The sequence below is a fragment of the Xenopus laevis genome, chromosome 1L (assembly GCF_017654675.1).
Source record: "Xenopus laevis strain J_2021 chromosome 1L, Xenopus_laevis_v10.1, whole genome shotgun sequence".
Taxonomy (NCBI): domain Eukaryota; kingdom Metazoa; phylum Chordata; class Amphibia; order Anura; family Pipidae; genus Xenopus; species Xenopus laevis.
The window spans coordinates 75,772,254-75,785,374 of record NC_054371.1 but is presented as its reverse complement, the minus strand read 5'-3'; positions in this window follow the sequence as shown (position 1 = coordinate 75,785,374).

Sequence of the window (13,121 nt, the reverse complement as noted above, 5' to 3'; positions counted from 1 at the left end):
ATTTTTGTTTTAAAGTGTGAAGATGAAGAATAGAGCACCAGAGTTAAAACTGTCAGGTCAAGCCGCCCATGATTTTGATTTTGCTTTAGGAAATAAAATTGCTTACTTTTTACTGAATTTGTTGATAAGTTGTTTCATCCTAGGAGATGGAAAGTACCAAGGGCATTGGAAAGCAAACAAAATTTTGGACGCGCGTCTGAAAAGTCGTTCGCGCGTCAACACTATTTGGACGCCCATTGATTTTACCGCCGGCGTCAAAATTGATGTGAGCGACTTTTCGGACGTGTGTCCAAAATTGACGCGGGCATCAATTTTCGAGCTTCACTAAGGGGCACATTTACTTAGCTCGATTGAAGGAATAGAAGAAGAAAAACTTCGACTTTCTAATGTTTTTTTGGCTACTTCGACCATCGAATTGGCTACTTCGACTACGATTTCGAATTAAAAAATTGTTCGACTATTCGACCATTCGATAGTCGAAGTACTGTCTCTTTAAAAAAAACTTCGACCAAGTACTTTGCCACCTAAAACCTACCGAACATCAATGTTAGCTTATGGGGAAGGTCATCAAAACCTTATCTTCTGAGTTTTAGCATTATCTATGTGTCCAGATGTGGTGATTTCCAATAGGAAAAGAACCAGACTTCTCAAAAGAGTTTACTATGTAGAAAGGCCATTTTGGAGTCAGGAAGGAATTTTTCCCCCTCTAAGGCAAATTGGAGAGGCTTCAGATGGGTTTTTTTTGCCTTCCTCTGGATCAACTGGCAGATAGGTAGTTAAAAAAAAAAAAAAAAAGGTTGAACTCGATGGCTATGTGTATATGCCTGGTTTTAACTACTAAAATCCTAGAAGAAATACCTTGCAACTTTTTATTCTCCAACAATCGTGATGTGCACTTGTTAAATTTAAACGTTAGTAAGTACCCATCCAATAGCCACCTGTGGTGAATTTTAAAGGGTGACTGCACCAAATAGTCTTTTTTGGTTAGTGTAGTATTACTGGTGTAGTATTTTACTGGGAGTTTTATCCCAGTAAAATACTACACTATAAAAAATCCATCGTTTTCCTTTTTCCATCATACTCTTTCCCTTGAGCTTTTAATTAGCGCTGACCTTTAAAGAAAATTTTGGACTGTCTTTTTTCAACCTTACTTACTATGTTACTATGTTACTATGTATAAGTGTTAGGCCACACTGGGTGTTTTGGGGAGATTTGGTCACCTGGCGACTAATCGCTTCGTCTTTGCGGCGAGCAATCTCCCCAAACGCCTTTCCTGACTCTGCGCCGGCTAAAATGAAAAAAAAACGCCAGTGTTAATCACACGCAGCGGTTCGTTTTCCGAATGTATGGCCACTTTTAGAGTTTCTGAATCCTTACACAGCTGGCTAAGTAGGCAGCGAGGGATCATAACAGTTTGGGACTCATTTTCCATTTTTGGTATTAGTTCCCTTTTCCAGTGCCTAAAAAGATAGGGACTATATTGCAGGTGTTGATTCCGTCCAGGGAGTTTTATAGAGTGTGCACATTTCTACTGCTGTCAGTTGGCCATCTGTGTTCTATCTAGCATACTGTGAATTTGTTAGCATGTATCACACAAATTAAATTTGTCCATGTATATTAGAGACATGCCTGCGTACCACACAGAATTTAGTATCAGAATGTGAGTTTCCATATGACTAGACTTCCAGCAAACCTTAGTTGTTCATAATTATAAACATCTCACATTTAAAAAAAAAAAAATGATTGTATGATCTCAGTGGTCTCATTCCAGTCTGAAAAATGTCGGGACTCTCCACACACGGTCCGTAAATCATACGAATCAAATCTTTGCGTCTATGGCCAGCTTTAGAGCGAAAAGATCTGCGATATAGTACAAAGTACTGGGCAGGGAGCAAACACGCAAAAAAATGTGGTTTGTTTCACTTTTTTCACTTTGTACCCTGCCCTACAGTTTGTAAATTACCCTATATATCTTTTAACTATTCCATATGTAGCAGATAAGATGGTGCAACTGCATGCGCCTGCAGTTCTGTGGGCAAATTGAAAATATGTCATGAGACATTTGCACTCTATTTCTTTTTTTGTAGCAAAATAGCATGTGCTTATGATTTAACTTTGTCATTTTCACTTTACACAGCTTACACTGTTCTCAATGTAAAACTGTATTTTAGGGAGATTAATTCTAAACTGAATTAATGCCCTTGTGTCCACTGGAAGGAAATACTCGTAAATAAAGAATATTCTAGTTTATTGTACAATTCACTTGTACATTGATATCCCCTCATATTGATATCCCCTCTTAACATGGTCCATTCTAATACATTGTTTGTAACTGCACCTACTGACACTAGGGAATCTTGGAGTTCCTGACTCCCTGGACATGATGGAATCTCCAGGATTCTTACAGTGGATTGCATCAATAGGTGGCTAGACTTGTTCCCAGTAAACCAGATGCAGGTGTCCTTTTGAGTTCACATCACAAAGGCAATCCCCCACTCGAGAAAACTTGCAATTTGCATCAAAGCTCATCAAGCGCAGTTGAACACTGCATTTGCTTTTGTAAATGACCCCTACTATCTTTATGAAACTAATAATGTGATCTTATGGCTACCAGCTCAAGATCTACCTTTCAAAAACACCTACAGTGTACCTGGGCTTCTGGTTTTCTGGGGCTGGTGTGACTGGCGCATGGCTTCACAAATAGTGATGGGTGAAACGGCGAAAAATTTGCAAACACATTAAAGTCAATGGGCGTCAAAATAATGTTGACGCTCGAAAATTTTGATGCGAGCGACAATTTTTATACATGCATCAATTGTGTCCAAATGCGTTAGTCAACGGGCGTCCGAATAATTTTGATGCACGACAATTTTTATGCGCTCGACAATTTTTCATACGCAAATTCATGCATGCCGAATGTATGTGGCCATCACTATTCACCATTTATGGTTACTTCATCTGGAGTTGTTCCATCACTACACTTAGATGTACAGTAAAATCCCATAATTCAGTATAGTTCAGAAAACCGATTTCAGATCACAGAAGCATGCAGATTTATTAGCTGACCGCTTAGAATGCACTAAAATATAATTTACCTTTACAAGCCATTACTGTACTTAGAAGAAACTAAATTGAAATCAGATATTACCAATACATGAAGCTTAATTGGATTTCCTGTTATCTATAGCCTTCTCTGTGGTTTAATTAAGACATCTACAATATGTGTTTCTAATCATTCTAATAATTCTTAAGACACTACTGGGAAGCAAATACTGTCTACATTCTACTGCTTTATTATCTACAAGGTGTAGAAAAAATAGCAGAAATTCAGTAGAGTTCAAGATGCAACTTTTTTATTAGTCTACTAATGGCTTTGATGCTCATTCCTAGATCTTCACCCTTAAGCTATGTGTTGGAGGGTAAAGGTTTTGCTAACCTTTACTTTAGGTAGTTCCTAGGAATGTTTTGACCAGCTTAGAGTTCTTCCATTTTACAGTTGGGAGGTGGTGCCAGGGGTGTCAGGGTTCTCTTGTTCTTAACAAGGGAAGCCACAACATGTTCTGCCATATTTAGTCCCCACTGGCTAGAGGAGGTGGTGGACTGAAGATCCTAAGGTGGAGGTAGACCTCAGTAGGAGATGTACTGTAAGTTCAAGAAAGGATTTGCCATAGCTGTGAAAGGCAGGATCAGGGTACATAGTAAAGCATCGAGAGGCTCAAATGAGAAGGCCAGAAAATGTTAGTACGGTACAAGATGAGCTCAATCACTGCAGGCGCTCAGCCGGACAAAATAGGGAACGTTTGCTCTTCATCAAATATGGCTTTATTCACACAAACAATGTGACAAACAGTGACAATCAAAGTGCAGTTAAGCCTAAGACTTTGATTGCCACTGTTTGTCACATTGTTTGCGTGAATAAAGCCATATCTGATGAAGAGAAAACGTTCCCTATTTTGTCCAGCTGAGCGCCTGCAGTGATTGAGCTCATCTTGTACCGTATGAATTGGTATTGCTTGCGCCTGTAGAGTTCTCCCGGGATGCCGCTGGAGGGGAGACATGCTTCCTAGACGCCGAGTTGGTGAGCTCCGCTTATTTTCCTCATAAACCTACAGAAAATGTTAGTACCCTGCACTGTCACCTGCCAGTATTGAAATTCAAGTGTTTAGGCTTATGAATAGGATAGATTTCAAATACAAAAAAGGGGGGGGGGTTGTGGGTGCACTCCTAAGGCTAAATTATAATATGTTTAAGTACAATGGAAGTGCTACTGACCTGGCCAGTTAATCAATGCACATCCCCATGTCCCCTGTCTAAGTAATTCAATAAATATGCAGGTACATGTATTTTCCTAATCCAGGACAATTGTGCTTCAAAGAAGATCCAAACCAGTCAGGTAGCAAACAAAGAGTCCTTGAGCCAAGTATTATATTATAGTATACATAGGTATTAGATTTAGATGGAACTTGCAGTAACAAATTGTTTATATTAACAATATTAGCTGCAAGTTGTCTCTCATCCATCTAGATATAGGGCTCTGGACTATGGAGCCATTACATGTTAAGGATTTCTAAAGGAGACTATTTTTCCACATTGGCATTGACTCGCCAACATAAAATGTGAATAGTCCCCAGCCTCTTCATAAGAGTCTGTAAGCCAGTTCATTACAGCCTTGTAGCTTTGTACTAAGATGCTCTTTAAGCCATTTATGTAACAAGATTGATAACATTTTTTCTGGCGGGGGAGTTTTTTTCCCAACACGTTGTAATCACAATTCTTTGTTACAATAATATGCAATGTACCGTGAGCAGCACATTCTATTCTTTTGCCTTCATTGAATAGTTTGAGTAAGGCTTTGTTGCTTTTTGTATTTTCATAACTAATAATAACAGCATCCTGCTCCATTTGTGTTGAAAACCTCAACAATACCAGATTATATTATATAGTTTGCCTATTTGATTGGAGCAGTTTGACTCTGGCTCAGTTCCAGATGTTCTATATAGTCTACCTTGTTACCACCAGGCTTATCATAGTTTCTTCCTGGTCATCTGATGGCTCCCGCTTCCATCATCACACGAGTCTGCTCCATCATCTGTCCCAGTCTGCTTCTTTCCTCATCTCCCCCAGACTGCCTTTCCCAGGCTGCTACCAGTGTTCCTTTATGCTTGTTTGTGATACCCGCCTCACAGCTCCCAACTGATCAGATCCCCCCCCCCAACGGCCCGATTCAACTTGAGTGTGTTTATAACATACAGAAATGAGTTAAATGGCTCCAGCAGCAACATACAGCCTCCTTCCATCCCCAAGAACGCTACCATTCAAATAAAGCATTTATTTTTCTAGGATTTAGCTTGTGTAGCATCATGTTCTCCAAATTAAAAGAAAGCCTTCACAATTCTACATAATAATACTAAGAAAATATGAATTTAGATTTACCATTGTGACATTTAATAAGGGTCATTTTGTTGTTGTTGTTGTATTTTCTCTATATCTCGAAATTAATCCATGGCAACAACAAGTTCTCAAGTCTCTTGGCAGGAGTCATCTCTCATTGCAAGAGCATACCATAATGCCAGATTGGAATGGACCTATGTTTCTGCAGACAGAACAGTATTTAGAAGGTTTCCAGATAACGGATCCCATACCTGTATCATCCGAAGTTCCATGTCAATGTGCTGGCTGTTTGGATTATTATTTTAACATTTTTTCCCTACAAAGACATGCTATATTTGTGGTTGATCCATAGATCAGTAGTTAATAGCTTTTTAACTTTTTATATTTCTCATCTCCGGGGGTTGGTGGTTGGGTATTGCTTTTATGTTTAGAGAGTGCAAAGTTCTGCATTGAATAACATGATGAGAAATTCTACAGATTTTACTGGTTTGTGATAAAATAATGCAAAACTGTCTGTGAAATGTTGTATGACATATTTTGAAATGTGTTTGACAACAATCAGAGGAAGACTTAAAGGCTCATAGATGAATGAGCCTGCACTGAGTGTGCACTGTCTTGTCCTGTCCCTGCACTGTGCTGTCCTGTCTTGCAGGAGTTGCATACTTTTGCACTTGCACTTTTTGTCTGTTGTCCGGTACATCTACGTTGTGTGTAGCACCATGGTCCTAGAGGAATATTGTTTTGTTTCACTGTGTACTGTACAAACGTATATGGATGAAATGACAATAAACTCACTCTTGACTTCTTGACTCTTGAAAACAGAGCACTGATCTCAGGGCACCTTTAGGTCACAAATTGGGATGGTTTATTTGCAACAATTCAGCTTTGTGTTTTCAGAACTCTAGTGTTGTTGCAGTTGTGCACTAATTTACAGTTACCACAATTGCGGTGTTTCAAAATGCATGCTAATTACCATGTATGAATCATGTGCATGTTATGGCTACAGTGAGGATTGAATCAATGGCATTAGCTTAGGATTCAACCAATGTATTCCTGCAGCAGCTTTGCTTCCAACACTTGGACTTAATTCATCAGAGACGGCACATTGGCACTTCCCTCAGGCACAAGAACATGTATGGTTGCAAATACCTTTTGTAGGCACTGATATGAGCACAACTTTGAATCTTTTTTAATGCTCATTCAAAACGAGCCCTACAGTATCTTATTTTAATATATAATGCCTCTGCTAGCTACTGATTGTCTTTATACACTAATAATGACAATGCAGGAGGCAAAGATGCATGGCATAATCTAGGGCTGGGCTGTTCATTGACTGCTCTGTAAACTTGAGACAATATTTCTGTGACAGGTTAGCTACACCAAGCAGAGTACCACTGTGCATAAGTGTCAATCTAAGTGTTCTTATACAGTAGGTACAGGTTTGGGATCCGTTATTCGGAAACCCATTATACAGAAAGATCCGAATTACAGAATGGCTGTATCCCATAGACTCCACTTTATTCAAATGATACAAATTTTACAAAAAAATGTCCTTTTCCTCTGTAATAATAAAACAGTAGCTTGTACTTGATCCCAACTAAGATATAATTAATCCTTAATAGAAGCAAAACCAGCCTATTGGGTTTATTTAATGTTTAAAGGAATTTCTAGTAGACTAAAGGTGGCCATAGACAAAAAGATCCGCTCTTTTGGCAACATCGCCAAACAAGCCGATCTTTCCCCAATATGCCACTAACGGGCATGGCTATATCGGGGGTAATTTGAACGTCAGATTACGATGAGAGCGCAATGGGCTCTGACGGGATCGATCGGGACAAAATCAAACCTGTCCGATCGACCAAACAACCGATCTCCGCCAGATGAAAAATGTCGGGACTCTCCTCACATGGTCCGAAAATCGTACGAATCCTCGATTTGTACGATAGGATCTTCGCGTCTATGGCCACCTTTAGGGGGCAGATTTAATACAGGTCGAGGAGACTTTTCGAATGAAAAAAATTTGAATTTCAGGCTATTTTTTGTGTACTTCGACTAGGGAATAGTCCAAATTCGATTCGAATTTGAAAATTCGAATATCGAAATTTATTATGTACTGTCAATTTAAAAATTCAACTTCGACCATTCACCATCTAAAACCTGCCGATTTTCTGTTTCAACCAATGGGGAACCTCTTAAAACCTATTTGGAGTCAATTGGTGGACTTTGACTTTTTTGGGGAAAAACTTTGAATCAAATTCAATCGAATTCGCTATTCCTTCGATTCAAACTATTCAAATTCGGCCGAATACGGAAAATGTTGACTTGAATTCGGTTGGTCTTTTTTAATTCGAATTTCGAAGTTTTTTTCAATTCAAAATTCGACCCTTGATAAATATGCCCCTTAATGTATGAAAATCCAAATTACGGAAAGACCCCAGGTCCCGAGCATTCTGGATAACACAATACCTGTACCAGTTCACCATTAAATTTGAGACATATTAAACTCCAAAGAATGAGATCTAAATTTAACAATACAAGAATGGGATTAGTTAGCTGGAAACCCGTTATCCAGAAAGCTCCGAATTACGGGAAAACCATTTCCCATGGACTCCATTTTAATAAAATAATTAAAATTTTTAAAAACATTTTTTTTAAAGAAAATTCCTTTTTTCTGTAATAATAAAAGAGGAGCTTGTACTTGATCCCAACTAAGATGTACTTAATCCTTATAGGAGGCAAAACAATCCTTTTGGGTTTATTTAATTTATAAATTATTTTTTAGCATACTTCCGGTATGGAGATCCAAATTACAGAAAGATCCCTTATCTGGAAAATCCCAGGTCCCGAGCATTTTGAATAACAGGTCCCATACCATCAGTAAACCAAGATACACTGTATAAGAGTGCATAAGGCCCTGTACATCACCACCTCTGATGAAGCACCAATGGCACAAAATGTGTCAGGAGGAAGTGGCCAGGTAACAATATGCAGGATGATAACACTTATATGTTCATGGATTTGTTTATACACTTGATATGCAATAATTGTTTGCAGCAATAAAAACGTATGAGTGATTTAAGAATATGATTTTGATATTTAAATGTCCATTTAGGAATACAGGGCAATTTAACTCAAGATGTTACTGTGCAAAAGATTTGGTTTTTGTGATTCATGACAAATTGAGAGCAAGTTGTAAATTGGAAAACAGCAGCGGATGTGTGAAGAGCACTACATCACACACTTTTAAGATTCCAATGATTTTACTGGTTTCAATAGCAGGATTAGATTAGACCCAAATGAATTGTAAATATTTTTACAGAAACTCTGGATTATATATAGTTTATAGACAATAAATGTTGCGAGCCTTTCCCATCTACTCACTGCTCTGATTGTGCTGTCTCAGGTTTATCTAAACAAGCCTGGATAAGCAGGAGAGCACTTACAATCATTTTATCTGTAGCAGAAATGATCCTTTTAAACGTAAACATTAAATTGCCATAACACTACGTGAATAGGAGAGAATATTCTTGTCTTGTACCGTTAGCCCTCGCATTTCAAATAATTGAATCTCAAGCCTCTTCTTATTTAAGATAGTTGAGCTACCTGGCTACATATTATGTTGCTAGTAAATTCTGAGCAAGCCCTTGTTCAAGTGCTTATCTGTGAATTTATAATCAAGGTGGACACAGACAAGTAACTGTATTAATGCTGACCTAATGACACCTCTCTTAATAAGAAGAGCAGCACACGGCTTCCTAATAACACTCAGATCAATATTCCCCTGACTAGTATTCCAGCAACTTGCCTTCTCATTAGCAGTGAAGGAATATAATCTTGTTTCAGGTAGCGTTCAGCACCTGTCTCTCAACAGCTGCTTTCCCTAGAGAACGAAACCCTGAAAATGACTAAAATGGCTAAAAATGACATATTTTATAACTTATTGCACCAGCCTAAAGTTTCAGCTTGTCAATAGCAGCAATGATCCAGGACTTCAAACTTGTCACCATCTTTGAAAGTGTCTGTGACACTCACGTGCTCAGTGGGCTCTGAGCAGCTGTTGAGAAGCTAAGCTTAGGGGTTGTCACAAATTATCAAGCAGAAAATGAGGTTTGTCTGTAATATAAACTGATGCTACAAGGCTAATTTTTAAATTCTAGTCGCACTGGTTTCTGTACTGCCATGTACTAATTATCTCTGTATTAATTACCAATCAGCCTTATATTGAGGCATATATATATTCTGTGTACTGTATATTGTGAGTCAGTCCCTAAGCTCAGTAAGTGACAGCAGCACAGAGCATGTGCAGTGAAACAGCAGAAAAGAAGATGGCGAGCTACTGGGGCATCTTTGGAGACACAGATGTTTACTGCTAAAGGGCTGTGGTTGCCTTGGGCTGGTACAGAAACCCAAAACATAATGTACAACATTTCTAGCTACTCCTTTAGTTAGACTGTAGTTCTCCTTTAATAGTTGTTAATAGTGTAATGTTGTGTCCACTCTTTCCTCATCCATTCAGTGGTCTTCGAGTTTACAGATTTTCTAACCGGTTCCCAAAACAATCCGCAAGGAATAACTCACACAAAGTACAATAAGATTTTCAGCTATGAAAGAGTGAATTATTTGCAATGTAAAATGTGGAATGTAGAAATAAAAACTACACCATGAAAATTAAGACAAATGGGAAAATGTATTGTTTCTGGGAAGTTAATAGGGTTCATCCACATTGCCCCATGCAGTATGCAATTGGACTTTTTTTTGCACTTTGCATTGTGTAAATAGCCACAGGCATCCATATTGGAGCACAGAGACATGTGATCTGTGTCTAGGATTGAGTGCTGCCTTCATTAGTTGCTTATGGTGATGTTTCCATCTTGCCTTCTCTTGCGCATCACTTGCAGTGGGCCTATTGACATAGGGAAACGCTAGGGCTACTGCCACCCTTGACTTTGGCTGTAGCTTCAGCGTTTTTCCAGTGATCTGTGTCAATTACAGCAAATTTACGCGTGAAAATGCAAATGCAAATGACAATATCTAAACATCAAAGGTTCTTAGAGAGATTTTGTCCAATAAGGCCACAGTCCCGTCAGATAGACTAACTTGTGGACACAAATAGACTGGTAATGATGCTGCATTGTTGGTAAAAAACATAGAGACTTGTGCCCAATGTTGCTCTTTGCACACTGCCTGCAATCATCAATACCCCCATATATGTCATAGGGGTCATGGAAGTAATGAGTTAATCTGTCCCGTTTCTCTTCAGTGAAAAAGTTGAGAAACCACAGCAAAATTTACGGCAAATCACAAAATGCATTGAAGTCAATTGGCATTTTTTTCACAGCGGGTTATGCATAGAAACTTTCATTTGCAGTGACTTTTTCCATGCAAAATACATTAAAGTGTATGGCAATTTTTTCAGCGCATGATTTTTTTCTGCACAGAATAAATTGAAGTCTATAAGTGTTTTCTTTTTGCAACTTTTTTGTTGCTGCTTTTTTTTTCTCTGCAGAAATTTTCACTGCAAAACGTGGAAGTTTTGCTGAAATATTCACTGATGGTTGAATTCAGAATTTTACCTCAAATCAATCCTGGTAGAAAATGTGTGCTTATCAATAGTCATGCTGGGTTTGCCAGAAAATATTAAGAGGTTTTTTAAGTGATACTATGTGCCATTAAATACGTATATACAGTACAGGTATGGGACCCATTATCCAGAATGCTCGGGACCCTGGGTTTTCCCGATAACAGATCTTTCCGTAATTTGGATCTTCATACCTTAAATCTACTAGAAAATCATGTAAAAATTAAGGGGGTTATTTATCAAGGTCTGAATTTATCTCAATATCGGCTGCTACAAACTCTGATCTAACCTGCTCGGGTTTTTAACGCTTATTTATTATTACACTTTCCCAAAAATTACCTTTACGGGAAAAGCTCAGATTTTCAAAGTTTTCACCCGAAAGCTCTGATAACATTGTGAAATTGCCCAAAACCCCAGACACGACCAAAAAAATCAATGGGACTGTTCCCATTGACTTTTATGCAACCTTGAGATGCCGTATTTTTATATTCAGGCTTTTTAGCCCTCTGTGTTTAATAAATTCTGAAAAATTTGTGATTTTTTTTTTAAGCCTATTATAACACAAAAAATTACAAATTTTTCGGATTTCAGGGAATTTCGGGTATTTGGAGATTAGTAAATAACCCCCTAAATAAACCCAATAGGCTGGTTTTGCTTCCAATAACTACTAATTATATCTTAGTTTGGATCAAGTACAAGGTACTGTTTTATTATTACAGAGAAAAAGGAAATCATTTTTAAAAATTTTTAAAAATTTGGATTATTTGGATAATGTGGAAGATGTTCTGTAATTTAGAGCTTTCTGGATAACTGGTCTCTGGATAACAGATCCCATACCTGCATAAAAATTGTTTTGCATCCCAACTTCATTTAAAGGGCTTGCAAATGCAAATGATCTATAACACAGGGCAGCAATATCATTAAAATCTGCAAGATAATTTATCCCCATCCTTAAATCCCTGTACAAATCCATACAGAAACTGTCTCCCAACCAGATTAGATTTATAGGGCTATTGATCTTGCATGGTTAAAAATCTTGTTAAAGTGGTTGCATAGGCAATTATATATTTTTATTGCAGCTATCAAATCAATAGTCTTTAAAAGTCGAAAGTTTAAAATCTGATTTGTTTAATGTAATAGTTGATGTAAGAAACTGAACAGTAGATCTATCAGTGGGTGTGAAATGTACAATTCAGACTAGTTCTAAATTCAGTGTATTTAATGTAGCTCCGTTATTGATTGTACTTGGTTTAGCAATAAATTTTTGGGACCCATTCCTGGACTCTCCTGATATATCTAAGTAGTTCAATGCCAAAAATTCAGTGATCTTTATGTCCTGCTTTAGTTATTGCACAATATATTTAGATGTGTTGCTCTTTCCCTGGTTTAGGCTAAAGGGGTGTATACTGAAGAGGATTAACTCATTCTTGCCATTCAGTCCAACTGAGGTTGAACATATGGTACAGTATCCTCAGTTGCAGTAAGGCTTTGACTATTGAGGGTACATTTATTTACTAAACAAGTGCTAGTACAAATGCAATGTAACATTATTTTCTGGCATAATTGTAAAGGAATTGCAAACATTTGCACCAATTAGTAAAATGGGCAAACATGGGTACCATCTGCAGCTGCAAGAAAGTGGTGTCATGTAACCAAGGCATAGGTGGGAATTCAAACACCCTCAAGTTTTCTGCAATTCAGCTAGCACAATATTAAGCACTTATAGGTGCAACATGCAAAGGTCCCCTGCACCTAACACTTGTTTGAGACTGGATGAGTACAGGGTGCATTGAACCTTGTGTATCATACAGAAAAATAGAATTTATCAAGCAAATTGGTGTACAGCATTAACATAGATGAAGCAAGAAGGTACAAGCATATTAGCCATGGTGTTTTATCAGACTATTATATATTGTGTTAATCGACAATTCTCTTACCAAATGTTTAATCTTTGAAGTTCATAATAGGACAAACGAAGTTCCGCAGATTCAGTAACAAAACACAAGCTAATTTACAAAGGTGGCACATTATCATTTTTTCCTCTAATTTGTCATCTTTGTTTCCAGATTCTCTTCCTAGTAATGTGAATGCTTTTTCAACTGCCAGTGCTAAACATATACATTTCTCTAGTGTATTGCATCTTGGCACATGC